At 42.7% G+C, this 20,179-nt stretch overlaps 1 protein-coding gene and 1 pseudogene across 1 annotated transcript in view; one reads left to right on the top strand and one right to left on the bottom strand.

The window, feature by feature from the left end:
• Positions 1 to 20,179, top strand: part of C3H4orf36 (chromosome 3 C4orf36 homolog) — a 97,740-nt gene that overhangs the window by 59,900 nt on the left and 17,661 nt on the right. The window lies entirely within an intron of this gene.
• On the bottom strand, positions 5,259 to 6,097 carry LOC129034567 (large ribosomal subunit protein eL6-like; annotated as a pseudogene).

Here is a 20,179-nt window from a genome sequence, read left to right as displayed (position 1 = left end):
GAGAAAATCTCTTAATTTCAGTGGAACTCAGTTTGTTTCTCTTTTTAAACATTGCCAGTTATAAATGTATTTTATTTTATATTATTTTTATTTATTTATTTTTTTGAGACTGAGTCTTACTCTGTTGCCCAGGCTGGAGTGTAGTGGGGCAATGTCAGCTCACTGCAAGCTCCGCCTCTTGGGTTCAAGTGATTCTCATGCCTCAGCCTCCTGAGTAGCTGGGACTAGAGGCGCAAGCCACCACGCCTGGCTAATTTTTGTATTTTTAGTAGAGACGGGGTTTTGCCATGTTGGCCAGGCTGGTTTTGAACTCCTGACTTCAGGTGATCCACCCGCCTTGGCTTCCCAAAGTGCTGGAATTACAGGCGTGAGCCACTCCGCCCGGCTTCTGTAAATGTATTTGAAATAAAGATTTGTGTTTTAAAACAGTAGTTCCCAAGCTGGTCATGGTGGCTTATGCCTGTAATCTCAGCCCTTTTGGAGGCTGAGGTGGGAGGATCTCTTGAGGCCAAGAGTTCAAGACCAGTCTGAACAAAAGAGTGAAACCCCATCTCTACAAAAGCAAAAAAAAAAAAAAAAAAAAAAAAATCAGCCAGACATGACTGTAGTCCCAGCCACTTGGGAGGCTAAAGTGGGAGGATCTCTTGAGTGCTCTGGAATTCGAGGTTACAGTGAGCTATGATTGCATCACAGTACTCCAGCCTGGGCAACAGAGAAAAACCCTGTCTTAAAATAAAATAGGCCAGGCATGGTGGCCCACGCCTGTAATCCCAACACTTTGGGAGGCTGAGGTGGATGGATCGCCTGAGGTCAGGAGTTGGAGACCAGTCTGGCCAACATGGTGAAACCCTGTCTCTACTAAAAATACAAAAAAATTAGCTGAGCATGGTGGTGTGTGCCTGTAATCCCAGCTACTCGGGAGGCTGAGGCAGGGGAATTGCTTGAACCAGGGAGGTGGGGGTTGCAGTGAGCCGAGATCTCGCCACTGTACTCCAGCCTGGGCCACAGAGCGAGACTCCATCTCAAAAAAATAATAAATAAATAAATAAAATAAAATAATAGTTTTCTATACCACTACCACTCATTTCTACCTCTATAGAGTCAACTAATTTCACGTATTTTACCTATGTTGTTATTTACCTCCGTGACTCGAAAACTTGAAATAACACATCGGTATTACTACTTTTTGTTTGTTTTTTTTTTTTCTTTTCTTTCTAGGCACAATCTATTGACTTCTCAGTATAGATGATAACATTTTCTTTTCTTTTCTTTTTTTTTCTTGAGCGGAGTCTCACTGTGTTGCCCAGGCTGGAGTGCAATGGCACAGTCTTGGCTCACTGCAACCTCTGCCTCCCGGGTTCAAGTGATTCTCCTGCCTCAGCCTCCCTAGTAGCTGGGATTACAGGCAAGTGCCACCACACCCGGCTAATTTTTGTGTTTTTGGTAGAGACCGTGTTTCACCATGTTGGCCAGGCTGGTCTCAAACTCTTGACCTCAAGTCATTCATCCGCCTCAGCCTCCCAAAATGCTGGAATTACAGGTGTGAGCCACCGTGCACGGCCTATTTCTTTTCTTAACTTTACCACAGATGTAGAACATTTCCTTTTCCCTCTAAATATATCATTAGATTATATTATAATTTGTCTTAGATCAGTATTAAATGTTAACATTATTGTGACTATTGTCTTAGTCCATTTGGGCTGATAAAACAAAATACTATAAACTGGGTAGTTTATACAAAACAAATTTATTTTTGCAGTTATGGAAACTGGAAAGTCCAAGATCAAGGAGTCAGCAGATGCCTGGTGAGGTCCTGTTCCTAATAGATAGTTCCTATCCACAAGGATAGGAACGCATGTGAAGACAGGAACTGTTTCTTGAGTCCACAGTTCCCTAGCTGTGTCTTTACATGGTGGAAGGGACCAGCTAGCTCTGAGGAGCTTCTTTTATAAGGGCATTAATCCCATTCATGAGGGCTCCATCTTTGTGACCTAATCACCTTCCAAAAGGCTCTTAATATCATTACCTTGGGAATTAGGATTTCAACATACAATATTTGGGGGACATAAACATTCATACCACAGCAGTACATGAACATTTCAGAAATGATCTATGTAGCAAACTATGATTAATTTTCCTTCCCTGTTACTTTCTTTTTGCAGGATTTAGAAATTTAGTAATTGGATTTAGTAATTGCTTAGTTTTCCACGCATTTATCGTGAAATATTTATTTATTAACTCCGTGCTCCTTGCCAGTTGTTAGTCCTCTCAAAACATTCTGATGTATTTTATTATTTCACCTTCCTGAGAAGGCCTGTAAGAAGTCTTGTCCTGCTCTAACCTGGACTGTTTATTTTCATATTCAGAGCAAACTCTCCTGTGATTTTGACATTATCCACCTGGGGATTTACTCCACTCTCTTCTGCGCAGGTGCCCCTGTTTCTTGTGTGGTCATCCTCTTTCTTGGTTTGCTGCTTTATTTTGGTGCAGCATCCTCTCCAGTAGTTACTTGAGATAGGGTACATGTGAGGAAAATTTTTTGAGTTCTTCTTGTCTAGAGTCTTTATTTTACTCTCAAGATGTCATTGACAGCTTGGCTAGGTATAGCGTTGTAGGTTGTAAATAATGTTGCTACAAAATTTTGAAGGGTTTGTTCATTTCTTTTTCTTTCTTTTTTTTTTTTTTTTTTTTTTTTTGAGACGGAGTCTCGCTCTGTCACCCAGGCTGGAGTGCAGTGGCACAGTCTCGGCTCACTGCAACCTCCGCCTTAAGGGTTCAAGTGATTCTTCTGCCTCAACATCCCTAGTAGCTGGGATTATAGGTACATGCCACCACGCCTGGCTAATTTTCGTATTTTTAGTAGAGATAGGGTTTAGCGATGTTGGCCAGGCTGGTCTTGAACTCCTGACCACAGGTGATCCACCTGCTTTGGCCTCCCAAGGTGCTGGGATTATAGGTGTGAGCCACCATGCCCGGCCTGTTCATTTCTTTTTAGTTGTATTATTGTCAGCATTCTGAAGCTATCTTTACTCTGGATCCTTCCATGAGACCTGCTTTTTCTCCCTGGAAGCTTATGGCATCTTCCCCTAGATCCCAGTGTCCTGATAGGAATCATGGTGTAAGTCTATTCACATCCAGTATAGTACAGTGATTTAGAGCACTGAGTGTAGGGCATGGGCCAGCTGGAGTTGAATGCCACTTTCATCACTTACTGACTGTATTGTCTTGGACAGGTTATTTAATTTTTCTCAGCTTTAATTTCTACATCTGTAAAAGGTAGATAATGATGGTTTTGACAAGGAAATGAGTTAAATGTATTAAAGCAGTTAGAACAGTGGCTGGCACAGAGGAAGCCCTAACACTGTTCGTGTTAGCTACTCTTACCATTATCCATTCTACCTGACATGCTTCAAACCCTTGCAGTCTAGAAACTCATGTCCCTCACTTCTAGGAAATTATCTTAAAAATTAATTCGTATATATTTCTATCTTTTCATTTTCCCTATACTTTCTAGAAGAAGTACTATTATTGATGTACTGCACTGGCCTTCTAATTTTTTATCTTTTCTCTATTGCTTTTTTATCCCTTTGCCTTTTGCTGCAATTTGTGGGAGATCCTTTCAGTTTTGTCCTCCAACCACCATAAGTTTTTCTTTTCTGCTACTATATTTTTATTTTTTTCTCTGAATACTTGCCCTTCTCCTTTGTAAAAGGTAACCTGTTTTATTCATAATTACTTATTTTTTCTTATCTGTGAGGATACAAAATAGATTTCTTCTCCCTGCATTGTATGTGTTCCCTCAAGGCTATTTTTCTGCTTATTTTTTTATCTCCATCTGTCATGTGAAAAGCTCTCCCAGTAATCCAGGTGTGACAAAGTACATGACTTAAGGAAGTGAAGGTGGAGTAGATGATGTGGCTCTGACTCAGGAGTCGTGGAAGAAGAGGAAATCACAGCACAGCTTAGGAAAAAGGATGCAAGTGAATGAAAGGGAGGAACCTAGGATGACTTCTAGATTGTGGGCTTGGGCCATGGGGTACATGCTGTCATCAGAGAGAGTGGGAAAGGAAGAATTGTCTTGGGCATGTAGGAGATGCATTTCGTTTTCGTTAGGTTGGTGTTTGAAGCTCTCAGGAGACACTCGAGTGGAGATCTCCAGTAGCAGTGGGCTTTACAGATGTGCTGCTCAGGAAAGGGAAAGTAGAGAGATGAAAACTGAAACCATGGATGTCTTTGAGATCATCCAGGGAGACTACGCAGAATAAAAAGAGATAACAAACAGCCTAAAACCTTGGCTGGCAGCATAGAAGAGGCAGATCTTGAGAAAAAAATGAACCGGATATCTAAACCCCAGTGAATTGTGTGCTGTAATATTTTTTTTCTTTGAGATAGAGTCTTGCTGTCGCCCAGGCTGGAGTGCAGAGGCGCGATCTCGGCTCACTGTAACCTCCACCTCCCTGGTTCAAGCAATTCTCCTGCCTCAGCCTCCCGAGTAGCTGGGATTACAGGCATGTGCCGCCATGTCTGGCTAATTTTTTGTATTTTTGGTAGAGATGGGGTTTCATCATCTTGGCCAGGATGGTCTTGATCTCCTGACCTTGTGATCTGCCTGCTTCTGCCTCCCAAAGTGCTGGGATTACAGGCGTGAGCCACCATGCCTGGCCCTAATTTTTGTATTGTTAGTAGAGATGGCGTTTCACCACGTTGGCCAGGCTTGTCTCAAACTCCTAACCTCAAGTGATCCACCTGCCTCGGCCTCCCAAAGTGCTGGGATTACAGGCATAAGCCACCACGCCTGGCCTGAGTGCTGTAATTTTTTTAAATGAAAAATAGTTTGGCATATAATTTTTAAAATCAGTTATTTACTTAGGTTCTTAAGAAATTCAGAACACCAATTTGTGGGGATAAATTTCTTTTTTTTTCTTTCTTTCTTTCTTTCTTTCTTTTTTTTTTTTTTGAGACAGTGTTTCACTCTGTTGTCCAGGCTGAAGTGCAGGGGCATGATCTTGGCTCACTGCAACTTCTGCCTCCTGGGTCAAGTGATCCTCCCACCTCAGCCTTCCCAGTAGCTGGGACCACAGCCATGTATCACCACACCTGGCTAATTTTCTTTTTTGTGTTTTTAGTAGAGATGCTGTTTTGCCATGTTGCCCAGGCTGGCCTTGAACACCTGAGCTCCAGCGATCTACCCGCCTCAGCCTCCTGAAGTGCTGGGACTACAGGCATGAGCTACCGTGCCTGGCCTGTGAGAATAAATTCCATTCGTCAGGGCAAACACAGATCAAAGGTAGCCCTGGAGCTGAGGAATAGCTTTGATTTTTGGTAACATTTGTGAGTCCACAGCTTTCTGATCGATTTGGTGCTGCTCTGTAATCTTGTAGTTCTCTTTTTCTGTGTTGAAGATCTCACCTTCCTGTTTCTGGGCTTCCACAGCTGCTGCTTCTTGAAGTAAGCGTCAGTAGGATGTTTTGGGATTTTTACATTGCTGATTATCAATTTTGGTTGAGATGGCAGTGACAGATTTCTGGCGTGTTCTTTGTAGAGGATCTTGGTTGAAGACCAGAGGTCCAGTCACAAGTAACAAGCCACTAGCCAGCGGCTTCAGGAAAACCACCCTCTTGCCTCTGTGGCGCCCAGTGAGGGTGATCAGAATGGTCCCAGGGGTGATGCTGGCTCACAGTTTTCTCATGTGCTGACTGAACGGTTTTTTTTTGCCGTGGCTCAACAGCTTTTGAGGCACATCTTCAGTAGGATAATATCTAGGCATTTCGCGATGTTTAACCACCCGGGTACCACCGTTCTTGTCACCACCAACTGGTTTTGTAATAGTTGCAAGAACCTTCTCCTTTTTCTTTTCAACCTTGGATTCAGCAGCTGAGTGCTTCCTCTTGTACATGGCCTTTCTGGAATACATGGCTGATCGGGAATACCTGCTGATTCCTCTGACAAGGATAGGATTTCAGCTGCAATGGGGCTTCTCCCTCTTGGGCTTTTTAGTCTTGAGGCTGCCCCTTTTTACCTTGCCACCAGCATCAGCCTTCTTGGCTTCTGGTTTCTTCTTTTTAGGATCTGGCTTCTCAACCTTTTCACCCACCATCTTGCAAGATGGGAAAGAGAATTCAGCATAGAAATTTAATAGGGAATGATTGGAATTTATGGAATGTTTTTATTTTTAGTTGACAAAGTGTATCAAAATTTTATCCATGAAAACATTTTATCTAATAACAAAAAACAGAAGAAAGAAAAAAATTAACAAGAATTTATTATGTACTTGAAACTCTTCTAGGCATTCTATTTATATTCTTTAGTCCTTACCACAACTGCAAGGGAGAAAGGGGCAAGAAAGAGGAGAGCAGAGTTCTAACATCAGGAGGAGAAGAAATTCTGGGGCTGGGGCTGGGCCAGGCTCTTGATGAGGCAGGACTTACACCATCAGTTGACACAGCAGCAAGAATGGAGGGAAAAAGGCTCCCCTTTGCTCATTGTCTGTATCTCAGGATCTTGCTTTCCCTAGGACAGAGGTTTCTCTAACCTCTTTTCATCTTTTTATTTTATTTTATTTAGAAACACAGTCTTGCTTTGTTGCTCAGGCTGGAGTGCAGTGACACCATCATAGCTCACTGCAGCTTCAAACTCGTGGCCTCAAATGATCCTCCTGCTTCGGCGTCCCAAAGTGCTGAGATTACAGGCATGAGCCACTGTACATAATATACTCTTTTCATTGTAGTTCTAAGAACAGTTATCTTCTTTCCCATTCCAGTAAATGGCACCATTTTTATTCCATTGCTTAGGCCAGAAACCCAGGGGGTCATCTGTGATTCCTCCAGGTCCCTCACCTCCTCTTTGGTCCAATCTATTGGCAAGTATCATGGGCTCTACCTCCTGAATATATTCCACATGTATCAATTTCTCTTACCTCTATCATCCTCACCCTAGTCTCCATCATCTCTTGTTTGGAATATGGAGAAAGCCTCTTAACTGACCTCCTTGCTTTCATTTTTGACTTTCCTATAGTCTGTCCTCAACAGCCATAGTGATCTTTTAAAAATGGCAGTCATATTATTGCCAAAAAGATCCTGTCACTTCCCTGAGTAATGCCCTTCCCCACGGCCTACCAGGCCCTGTGCTTTCTCACACTCGCCTTGCTCTCTGACCTCATTCCTCTCACTCATCATCCAGCCCCACTGGGCTCTAGACCATGGCCTACTTGCTGTTTCCAACACATCAGACTTGTTCCCACCTTAGAGCCTTTGCTCTTGCTTATTTTCCCCAAGATTCTCAGCCCTCACATTTTTGCAGGGCTGCCTCCTGATTATTGAGGACTTGGCTCAAATAACATCTGCTGCAGGAGGCCTCCTGGGACCTCCCCACCACCCCCAGAGAAATTGGCCTTTCCTTTTACTCAGTCACTTGCAGTGACAGCACCTTGTTTTAGTTCCTTTACAGCAACTCATATCACTCTCTGCAGTTATTTATTTGCTTGCTTTTTTATTTGCCTGTGTTTCTCTGTGTTCTCTAGTGTCTACAATAATACCTACCCAGAGTAGCCACTCTTATCAGTATTTGTTGGATAAATGATTGTATTACTTTAAAAATTGTCAAAGCCAGGTGTGGTGGCACAGCCAGTAGTCCCAGCTACTCAGGAGGCTGAAGTGGAAGGATCGCTTGAGCTCAGACGTCTGAGGCTGCAGTGAGCTATGATCACGCCTCTTTACTCCAGCTTGGGCAACAGAGTGAGACCCTGTCTCTAATAATTTTTTAAAAAAGATTGTTGAAAAGGTGCCACTTTTTTCCCCCCCCTTTGAGACAGGGTCTCACTCCAATGCCCAGGCTGGAGTGCAGTGGTACGATCATGGCTCACTGTAGCCTGGACTTCCTGTACTCAGGTGACTCTCCCACCTCAGCCTTCTGAGTAACTGGGACTACAGCCATGCACCACCATGCTTGGCTAATTTTTTGTATCTTTAGTAGAGATTGTGTTTCGCCATGTTGCCCAGGATGTTCTTGAACTCCTGACTCAAGCGATTCACCCACAGTGCTGGGATTACAGGTGTGAGTCACCACAAATGACCAAAAAGGTGCCACTTTTGAAGAGTGCTCAAGGGTTTTGAGTCTGCTGTTCTCTCTTATGTATTCTTTGACTCACATATTTTTTCAGCTTTATTGAGGTGTAATTGGCTGGGACATAAACTGCACCTGCTTAAGGTGTACAATTTGATGAGTTTTGACATGTGTCTGCACCTGTGGGACACCCTCACAGTGAAGCTAATGAGCATGCCATTGGCCCAAGAGTTTCCTTGTGCCCCTTGTAATCCATCCCTTCTCACTGTTCTCCGACCGCCAGCCTCTAGGCAACCACTGATCTGCTTTCTGGCACTATAAATTGGTTTGCATTTTGAGAATTTTATATAAATAGAATAATTCAGTATATACTATATTTTGGTTTCTTGTATTCAGCATAATTATTTTAAGATTCATCCATGTTATTGCATGTGTGTTCCTTTTTATTGCTGAGTAGGATTCTATTGTCAGGATATATCATACTTCGTTTATCCAGGAACTTATTGATAAACATTTGGGTTGCTTCTAGTTCTCAGTGCTTACAAATAAAGCTGCTGTGAGTGTTATCTGGGCATATGCTCTCATTTCTTTGGAGTAAATACCTCCAGGAGAGAAATGGCTGGCTTATAGGTGCATGTTTAGTTGGGTACATTTTCAAATCTCTGTTTTAGTTCTGAGGGAACTAGGGGGCTAGGTGAAGCATCTGTAACTTACCCAAGGTGACACAGCTATTTTTTCTTCTTTTTGAGACCAAGGTCTCACTCTGTCGATGGAGTGCAATGTCCCAATCACGGCTCACTGCAGCCTTGACCTCCTGGACTCAAGCAATCCTCCCACCTCAGTCTAAGGAGTAGCTGGGACTGCAGGCACCCACAACCGCCTTAGCTAATTTTGGCAATTAATAAGGGTTTCACCTTATTGCCTAGGCTGGTCTCGAACTCCTGGGCTCAAGTGATCCACCTGCCTCGGCCTCCCAAAGTGTTGGGATTACAGGTATGAGCCCCTGTGCCCTGCCTCAAGGTGATGCAACTTTTAAGGGAGTGGTGAGATGCAAGTCTAGATTTCTGTCACTTCAAAGTTCATTATTTTCCAGAAGCCTGTGCTGTTGAGTTACTTGTTTGGTCCACCTTTGACCTGGGGCCTGCATGGCCTGCCGATATCTGCTGATACCCTGCTGACACTCTGCTCTCATTAAAGCCTCTAGGACCTGCTGATGCCTGAATGTGTGGCTTTTTTTTTTTTTCTTCACAACACACTATGATTCTGTAGTCTGCATGTCTTGCTTACTGGGACTAGTAGGTGTTGCTTACTTAGTGCTTACGTAGCCAGGGTTTGCTGAGGCTGCTTTCAGCCAGCATTGTGCTAAGTAAGGCCCTTGCTGGCCCATGTATTTGATAAAGAACTTAACTTTACTTAAGGTGGGTGAGGCCTATGTACAATTTGCTTCAGGCCCAGTAAATATGGGCTTTTCTCTCTAAAAACAGCACTCAAGATGACCTGAACCCAGGAATTTGAGGTGATAGTGAGCTATGATCTCACCACTGCACTTCAGCCTGTGCGACAGCGTAAGACACTGTCTCGAAACAAAACACCCCCCTACCCCACAAAAACCCAAAAAAACCCCAGCAATTGAAGAGCTTTCATAGCTTCAGTGACCAATCAGAGTGAAAATCTCATATCTCATGTGATTAGTTTCTTGGGCTTAAACTGCTTGCTCAGGTCATAATAGTTAAAAATCCAACTGCACAATTGTAAAGTTGAGTCTTATTACCCAGAAATAATCTCTGGAGATTTTCGAGGTTAAAATGCCTAGCCTGCCTCTTGAATCCAAGGCCCAAAACCATATACCCTGGCCGCACCAGAATCCTTGTTATTTTGGTCTCCACATTCCACCCTAATTTTCAACAATTGTGGTCAATTGTATTGGATGCTAGAGTTTTGATGGGCACCAAAAATGTGATACTCTTGTTCTTTGTCTAGGATCTGGACCAAATGTGCAATAATACCACAGAGTAAACAGGTAGGAAATCCAAACATCAGCTTTATGATTGCAAAAGCTCACATTGAAGACATGGCTTGTATAGGGGCAAGTGGGCCCCATACTAAAATTTGGAATAAGATAAATTTCCCTATCCAATCTCTGGCAGTTCTGGGCCACAGCAGGCCTTCTTGGCAGCAGGGCCATTTTCAACAAGTGTCCTAAAACCAGTAAAAAAAAAATAGTGATTTTTTTTTTTTTTTTTTTTTTTTAGATGGAGTCTCGCTCTTATTGCCCCGGCTGGAGTCCAGGGGTGCAATCTTGGCTCACTGCAACCTCCACCTCCCAGATTCAGGCGATTCTCCTGCCTCAGCCTCCTGAGTAGCTGGGAATACCGGCAGGCGCCACCACGCCCAGCACTTTTTGTGTTTTTAGTAGAGACATGGTTTCACCATGTTGGCCAGGCTGATCTTGAACTCCTGGCCTCAAGCAATCCACCCCCCTTGGCCTCCCAAAGTGCTGGGATTACAGTCATGAGCCACCATGCCCAGCCTTTTTTATTTTTAAATTTTATTTATTTATTAATTTTTTTTATTTCAATAGCTTTAGGGGTACAGGTGGTTTTTGGTTACATGGATGAATTTTATAGGATGAAGTCTGGGTTTTTAGTGCACCCATCCCCCGAATAGTGTAGATTGTACCCAATAGGTAGTTTTCAATCCCTGATTCCCCCCCACCCTGCTCTGATTCTCTAATGTTCATTATACCACTCTGCATGCCGCTGTACATCCATAGCTTAGCTCCCACTTATAAGTGAGAACATGCAGTATTTGGTTTTCTGTTCCTGAGTTACTTCATTTCCATTGATAATGGCCTCCAGTTTCATCCAAGTTGCTGCAAAAGATTTTTTTTTTTGGCTGTATACTATTCTGTGGCATATATCATACCACATTTTCTTTATCCACTCATCAGTTGATGGTCACAGGTTGATTCCATATCTTTGCAGTTGTGAATTGTACTGTGATAAACATATGTGTGCAGTTGTCTTTTTAATATAATGACTTCTTTTCCTTTGGGTAGTTACACAGTAGTGAGATTCCTGGATTAAATGGTAGATGTACTTTTAATTCTTTAAGAAATCTCCCTACTGTTGGCCATAGAGGTTGTACTAATTTACTTTCCCACCAGCAGTGTTTAAGCAAAGAATTTAGTGATCTAGTCTTCTGTATTTGTAACAAAGGGCATAATATTAGTCTGAATTAATCCTAGAGAAGGAACAAGCTGTATAAGCCATTCTACTGGGAACCTCAGGCTCTATTTTGAGATTTTCTCCTAATAGGCTCCTACTGTTCTTCTTAGTGTCCAGTCCCTCTGCTTTGCTTTTTTGGAGACAGGGTCTCTCTGTTGCCCAGGCTGGAGTGCAGTGGCATGATCTTGGTTCACTGCAACCTCCATTTGGAAGGTGCAAGTGATTCTTGTGCCTCAGCCGTCCGAGTAGCCGGAACTACAGATGTTTGCCACCATGCCCAGCTAATTTTTGTATTTTTTGTAGAGACGGGGTTTTGCCATGTTGCCCAGGCTGGTCTCGAACTCCTGAGCTCAAGCCATCCACCCCCCTCAGCTTTCTAAAGTGCTGAGATTAGAGGCGTGAGCCACCGGGCCTTTGCTTCTAATCATCCACCTCCATGCTAAAGGATTGCTTTTCACTTTGAAACTTTCACAGCATTCAAATGTAGATGTCGCCTTTGTAGACTTCAGTTGCAAGTGCCATTTTTTCCTACATCAGATTAACTCTATAAAATTAACTCCTTCCAAGTGCCAGAAGAAAATTCCCTCTCTCTTACTATTTTAGAGATTGCTCACCATATATCTATTTCCTGATGGAATTTAAATTTACTCTCCCACTCTCACCAACTATGTAGAACAGGTAAGACAGGCATACTGTGAACCCAACAAATGACCAAACATTTCCTAGCCTGGTTCACCTGCACTGCCACCTCCTTTCCCAGGTGCTCTGTTGCATCAAAACTCAGGTGTACCCAGGGGAGTGTCAGAATTCTAGCACTGCAGTTTGTGGAATTACTTTATACAAGTAGTAGAAATAGCTGACATAACTTCCTTCAAACTAAGAGGAGAGTTATTTCCTAATGGTGGCCTTCATTTATCATGAGATCACATAAGTATATATATTTTTTGTTTTCTCATGACCCTTTTAGTATTTGAAAGAAATTTCTAAGTTTTACTAACAAAAGGCTTTGGAAAACAAATCAGAAAATTGGAAGCAGGAGCAAAGGAGTAGCCTTTTTTTTTTTTTTTTGATCCTGACATTGTTATTTTTCTGGGTTGATGAAACAGATGTTATTAATAACAATGATCACCACAATAGCTAATATTTACTGAGCACTTAAAATGCCCCAGGCATAGTAGCTAGAAATGGTCAGATGAGAAGGCTAGAAGTTTATACCAGATGCCTGAGACTGATCTCTAGTTTTCCTAAGAAATGCTTGAGCTCAACAACACTCTGTTCAGATTAGTTTTGTCTAGAGTGTTAGGTGCATATCCTCCTGGCCTAGCAATTGAGGATGAAGAAAAATACTTCTGTTCCTTTGTAGTTATGGCCTTAGGGTTGAACTTCTGTTTAGAAAGTATAAGGAAAGAATAAATGACCACTTTACTATTAGTGAAAAATGTCTCATTTGCTCTGGTTTCATCTCCTTTCTGGGGGGGCTCTTGGTTGACATGGTGAAGGATCTGTTTTGCTTATGTATTCTTTTAGGGAGGCCACTATAAAGTAGTTTAGAACCTAGGATGAGTGCTAGGAAATATTTTCTGTATTTAGGATCATGAATGTTTTAATCAGGTAGTTACTTCAAAATAAAAGTTATTCAGACCTATAAATTAAAATACTACCCTTTCAGCCTGGATATTATTCTTTCAGAATGCCAGTTAACATGTTTTCCATGCACCTGTATTTAGACCTTGAAAGGCACATGAATTAAAGGTTTAGGGTTGGCAAGGTGAGTAGTAGTAATCAGGATGTGGTTTAGTTTGAGTGGCAAGAATAATATTTTATACAAGTGAAACCCATGAACTTTTATTATTTTACTTTTCATGTATAGTATAGGCTCAGGAGTCAACCTCTACCATCTTGCTGTGCTGTTTACTACCTTAGTCGGTGGTAAGTTGCTTAATTGCAATCAACCTCTCTTCACTCATGGGCCAATGAAGGTAATAATGATACCTACTTGATAAGGTTGTTGGGAGGAGGAAATGAATTACCTAAGGGACCTGGTACATGGAAGACCCTGTGATAGGTCCTTAGGTAATATATTTAGGAAAGACTCAACAAATGGCAGTTATTATCATAGAAAATCAGTATCAGTAATTTGCTCTCATGGCTGACAAATTCCATTAATCTCATTTATTACAACTTGTAATACATTTTCTTCTCATAATTCTAGGATTTAAGTAGGCGGTGAGAATTTATGGTTATAAGCTTAATAACATCTGATCTGATGAGCTGCGGTCAGAAAAGGTTGTTGGGAAAAGGACCACAAATAACACTATAAATAGCATGCTACCAGTGCAGGGTAAACAAGTCTTTCCAGTTAGTTTTGTTGACAGGATACTTTGTTTACCTTCTGGTCATTTTATCCTGAAGGTGGAGCAGGTGCCATTTCAGGCTAAACACTTTGCAGTCCCATCTACTACCCTTCTCCAGGTCCTGACTTGGCCTCTAGGTCCTGACTTGGCCTGTCCATTCTCCTCATGTCCTTGCATTTCATTTTCTGCAGGCATCTCTTACTGGAAGCTTCGGTATTTATTAGGCTCCCTTGTAAAATCCTAAGAACAAAGACAATTGAGTCATCTCAATGGTACAGCTCCTCATGGAGTCATCAGGATGTTATCAGCCTGTAGGAGTTACTGGAAATAACCACGACTCCTTCTATTTTTATTCCTTTTCCTTCAGTTCCTTTTTTCTCAATTATAAAAACGGTAATTGCCAGCCATTTCAAAGATAGCAGATAGTACAAAAAATATAAAGAAGAACAAATCATCGCTAATTCAGCATACAGAAGCAATCATTGTGAAAATTTTGGAGTTTCTCCATTTAGTTGCTTATTATTTTAACATGGCTAGGAGCATTCTGTTTGCCTATCAATAAGAAAAAAATGATCATGTTTAATCTTATAAATATTTCTCCTTGTTAAAATGTTTACTTTTTAAAAAGTTTTTTAAATTTTTATTTTTTGATGCAGGATGTCACTCTGTCACCCAGGCTGGAGTGCAGTGGTGTGATGATGGCTCAGTGTAGCTTAGACCTCCCAAGCTCAAGTGATTCTTCCGCCTCTGCCTCCTGAGTAGCTCGGACTACATACAGGTGCATGCCACCGGACTGGCTAATGGATAAAAATTTTTTTTGTAGAGACAGAGTCTCACTGTGTTGCTCAGACTGATCTCGAACTCCTGGGCTCAAGTGATCCTCCCACCTTGGCCTCCCAAAGTGCTAGGATTACAGGGGTGAGCCACTGTACCTCTCCTGCTTACATTAAAAAAAGCTTCATATCACCTCATTGTATGGTTGTACTATAATTTACTTAATCAGTCTCTCTTTGGACATTTAAGTTGTTCTAGTTTTCTGCTTTTATAAATATGCTGTTATAAATAGGAATGTATTTATAAATAACAATACTATTATAAATAGGAACATCTGCCCCAAAGAAATATTAAATTTTGGTTGGGCGCGGTGGGTCACGCCTGTAATCCTAGCACTTTGGGAGGCCAAGGTGGGCAGATCACGAGGTCAAGAGATGGAGACCATCTGGCCAACACGGTGAAACCCCATCTCTACTAAAAATACAAAAAAATTAGCTGGGTGTGGTAGCACCTGTAGTCCCAGCTACTCAGGAGGCTGAGGCAGGAGAATCACTTGACCCGGGAGGCGGAGGTTGCAGTGAGCTGAGATCATGCCACTGCAATCTAGCCTGGCCACAGAGTGAAAAAAAATAATAAATCTTTGCCAATATTGAAGTTTGTTTATTAAAACATCTTCTTAATAAACAAAGGCTCTTAGTACATATTGCCAGACTTTACCCAGAAAGGTTTTATGAATTTTCTTTCCCACCTGCAGTATATGAGAATGTATCTTTCACTTAACTCTTACAAGCTGGGGATATTCACCTTAAAATTGTATATTCTTATTGTTATGCAAAACATGTTATCTTATTTCACTGTACTTTAAAAAAATTAGTAGTGATGTCCAGGTGCAGTGGCTTGCACCTGCAGTCCCAGCACTTTGGGAGGCCGAGGTGGGGGTTTGCTTAAGCCCAAGAGTTTGAAACCAGCCTGGGCAACATGGAGAAATCCCATCTCTACAAAAAATATAAAAATTAACCAGGCATGGTAGTGTGCACCTGTGGTCCCAGCTACCTGGGAGCTGAGGTGGGAAGATCACCTGAGCTCCAGAGGTCAATGCTTCAGTGAGCCGTAATAGCACCATTGTACTCCAGCCTGGGTGACAGAATGAGATCCTGTCTCAAAAAAACAAAAAAACTAAAAAAACTAGTGGTGATGTTGTCCTAATTTCTTTTCTTTTCTCTTTTTCTGTTTTTTCTTTTTTCTTTTCTTTTCTCTCTTTTTTTTTTTTTTTTTTTTTTTTTTTTTTTTGAGATGGAGTCTTGCTCTGTCACTCAGGCTGGAGTGGAATGGCATGATCTCAGCTCAGTGCAACATTGCACTCCCAGGTTCATGTGCTTCTCCTGCCTCAGCCTCCCGAGTAGCTGGGAATACAGGTACCCACCGCCACACCCAGCTAATTTTTGTATTCTTAGTGGAGACAGGGTTTCATCATGTTGGTCAGGCTGGTCTTAAACTCCTGACCTCAGGTGATCCTCCCGCCTCAGCCTCCTAAAGTGCTGGGATTACAGGTGTGAGCCACCATGCCTGGCTGTTTTCTGCTGCTATAACAGAGTACCACGGACAAAGTAATTTATAAAGAAAAGAGATTTATTTGGTTCATGGTTCTGGAGGCTGGGAAGCCCAAAATCGTGGGCTTCCCAAAGGGTCACATCTGGCCAGGGCCTTCTTGCTGCATCATAACACGTCAGAAGGCATCACATGGCATTCCCACTATAACGAACCCATTCTTCCTCACTATAACAGCATTCATCTATCCAGAGCCCTCATGACCTAATTACCTCTTAAAGGGCCCACGTCTCAACATTGTTAAAATGACAATTAAATGTCAACATGAGTTTTGGAAGGGACATTCCAACCATGGAAGATGTTGATCACTTTTTTTTCAAGTATTTTGTCTTTTTTTCTGGGAAGTGATAGTGTTTTTATTGTTGAATTAAAAAAATACTGAATTTGGCTTTTTACCTTGTGTCATGTCTGAGTAAACAGTCTACTTTTTCCATTACTGCCAATTTCCTTTATATCTGTTTTGGATTTATCTCTCATGAATTTACGTAAACTCTTTTTGAACCTATAGGATTTTTCTGTCCTTCAAGCTTCTAGAAGTTTTCCCCTGTGCTACCTTTCAGAGCGTGGGAAACAGTTCCACAGCCAAGTCTGGTTACCTTTTCCTTTGGCACTTTCCCCTCAGACTTTACATTCCCAGCCTTTTCTGTTGGTTTTCCTGAGGAGTATCTTTCACCCCAAATTCTACTTGCAGAGGCTGGAAGTACATGAAATACTTCCTGTGATTTGTAGAACTGGATCTCAAAATGAAGGTGCATACATATTGAACATATGTAGATGCGTTTTGAGTGTGTGAGAATAGAAGATACTAGAGATTAGGGATTAGTTTATTTCTCCATCCTTAAGCCAAATAGTGGTGTTTTACCCCTGAGCTATGCCTAAGTGGTTGCCAGTCTTTTCCGCATGGTCTTGCTCTTGACTGCTTTTCATTGCTTCCACTTCAGTGTGCTCCAGGGAAGGAAACGACGACAGGCAGAGAATTAGATTGAGATTTAAATCCCAATGTTATAATTTACCTGCTTAATAATCTTCGACAAATAATATGGCCCCAATGGGCCTTTGTTACTTCCTAGAATAAATGTGAGGATTAAGTGGGATCTCATAATCCGCCTCACTGGCTTGGGATGTAAAGTTGGTCATGCTTTTTAAAATTTTCTAAGTAATCATTTGAATCTCTACTTACTAATAAGGGCAGGAAGTCTGCGATCCTGTATTTGAAATCTTCTTTACAAATTGACCGAGAACCCTAAGTGCTTACTCTTCCCAGGAAAATCTCCTTCCCATCTCCAGCTGGGGAGAAACTTGGAAAAGCCTGACCAACCCGCTGGTAGGCCCTGGGATCACTGCGGTTGTTTCTGTTGGGACCTTTTGATGCATTGGCCCCACCCAGTCCAGTGGGCCTTTATCTATTGCCACCCTGTCCCTTCTGGCCCAGTCCTCACACACAACATGGTGGTGTCCAAGCCTGGGCTCTCAAGATGACTTCTCTTCAGGTCACATCCATATACTTAGTCATTGTGTCCTGTGCCATCTGTCCAGGGTGACTGGACACAGAGGAACCTGTCATCAGGCAAGAAACCCCTGTCTTTCCTGGTACATGTTAGGACCAGCTGACCTCAGTCGGAAACATCCTAATTCTTTTGAGAAATTCTGATAATACTTTTTTTTTTTTTTTTTGAGATGGAGTCTCGCTCTGTCCCCCAGGCTGCCAGGCTGAAGTTTGGTGGCATGATCTTCACTCACTGCAATCTCCACCTCCCTGGTTCATGCCATTCTGCCACCTCAGCCTCCCGAGTAGCTGGAATTACAGGCGCCCGCCACCACACCCAGCTAATTTTTTTGTATTTTTAGTAGAGACTGGGTTTCACCGTGTTAGCCAGGATGGTCTCGATCTCCTGACCTCGTGATCCGCCCGCCTCAGCCTCCCAAAGTGCTGGGATTACAGGCATGAGCCACTGCGCCTGGCCAACACTACATTTTAAAAGAGAAGTGGCCAAGGTCACCTTTCTCCCTCTCCCAGGAGGCTCCTTAAGGCTGCTATGCATATTTAGCCCTCTCCCCTCTATCAGCACTGAGTACCCAGCAATCGCAAAAGTTCCTGACGCACCATCCTCATCAGAAATGGGGGCGCTTATACCATCCTCATCAGGAATGGAGGTGCTTATACAAAACTTAAATTTGTATAACTAAAAAGGGCGATTCAAGTAACTCTTCCCGGGAACAAAGAAGGTTGACACTTTGGGAGGCTGAGGCGGGTGGATCACGAGGTCAGGAGATCGAGACCATCCTGGCTAACAGTGAAACCCCGTCTCTACTAAAAATACAAAAAATTAGCTGGGCATGGTGGTGGGCACCTGTAGTCCCAGCTACTCAGAAGGCTGAGGCAGGAGAATGGCATGAACCCGGGAGGCAGAGCTTGCTGTCAGCCGAGATCATGCCACTGCACTCCAGCCTGGATGACAGTGGGAGACTCCATCTCAAAAAAAAAAAAAAAAGAAGGTTGACTAAGGGGCTTTTGGACATTATCTAGACAGACACCCCTGACACCTTCTCTTGCTAAATAAGTAAATAAAATTCTGCTTCACCAGACATAGCCACATATGTGTAAATCACCTAGCCCACCTGTATTAGTCTGTTTTTACGCTGCTAATAAAGACATACCCAAGACTGGGTAATTTATAAAGGAAAAAGGTTTAATTGACTCACAGTTCCACATGGCTGGAGAGGCCTCACAATCATGGTAGAGGGCCAAGGGGAAGCAAGACACGTCTTACATGGTGGCAGAAAAGGCAAGAGCGTGTGTAGGGGAACTCCCCTTTATCAAACCATCAGAACTTGAGAGACTTATTCACTATCATGAGAACAGCACGGGAGAAACCTGCCCCCATGATTCGATGACCTTCCACCAGCTTCCTCCCGTGACACATGGCAATTATGAGAGCTATAATTCAAGATGAGATTTGGGTGCGGGGGAAACACAGCCAAACCATATCACCACCTCTGTCACCCCTGAGAAGTGCTCAGAAAATGTTAGCTGTCTCCCTCCTCCCTTCCTCCTCAGCCTGACCACACCTCTGCATCATTCAAGCTGGGAACACCTTGCCTTCCAGAGACCTTTCCCATTCCTCAGTGTCCATTCTCTGCAGGGCTCTGCGTAAATACGCCCTGTGCTGACCCCTTATACTCAACCTCCAGGAAGGCTGGATGGCCAGAGCTGCCTTCAGGGTTTGTTTGCCAAAGGCAGTTTATTCTTTCTTCAAATAGTTAGCATTTACTTCACGTTTGAATCTAACTTGTATTTTTATACAGTCAGCATGTCCTGAGCATTCTGTCATGGAAAAGAATTTGCTCATCCAAGAATAAACAATGCGTAGCTAGTATCCCTCTTGAGACAGGTAGAGGCGTTTATGAAGTGTGCCTTGTTACTAGCCTGTGCCCCACAAATAAACTTTCTGCTGTGAGAAAGGGTGTGGCACCTGCTTTTTCGGAGGTTTGGTTTCACAGAACCATACAGTCCTTGTTGGGTTTTGCCAGCAGTGCCTGCTTAGAATGCACAGAGGGGCCCTGGGCACTGTGGTCAGAGGCTGTCCTCAGACCCCATCTCCATTCCAGCCCAAGCTCTTTACCACATCCCCTTGCAGGATTCCCAGATGTCCCTAGGAGGCCCAGGGGTATGTATCTCAAAGTAGACTCTTATCTCCAAAAGCAAGTGACAGCTCCCTTGAATTATTTTGGGTGAAGGAATTGGTTTTCACATGTTTCATGAGACATAATTAGGTGCCTAATACCATATTATTCTCACAGGTGTTTAATTATTGACTTTAGACACAAATTCTAATAGAACTAGAAGAAAAACTGAGACAAATTCTGAAGCTCTCTTGAAATCATTCATAGTCCCTCCTGACATTTCCTCCACTGGCGTTTTTTTTTTTTTTTTTGCTCTATTTCCAGCAGACACGCTTTGCTAATGCTACGAGGTGTGGCTTTGGCTTTGTTGTTTATTCCGGAATTAGCTTTTCTGTCTGTGCATCCTGGCTCTTTGAAATCCCAACTGAATTTGGAGAAATTATTTCTTGGCATCCACCCTACTTTCCTGGGACACAATGTGATGCTGATGACATAGCCCAGTCACTCCACTTGACAACAAGTTTGTTTGTC

This window comes from Pongo pygmaeus, chromosome 3, assembly GCF_028885625.2.
Source record: "Pongo pygmaeus isolate AG05252 chromosome 3, NHGRI_mPonPyg2-v2.0_pri, whole genome shotgun sequence".
Lineage (NCBI taxonomy): Eukaryota > Metazoa > Chordata > Mammalia > Primates > Hominidae > Pongo > Pongo pygmaeus.
This window is presented reverse-complemented; position numbering and strand designations above follow the sequence as displayed.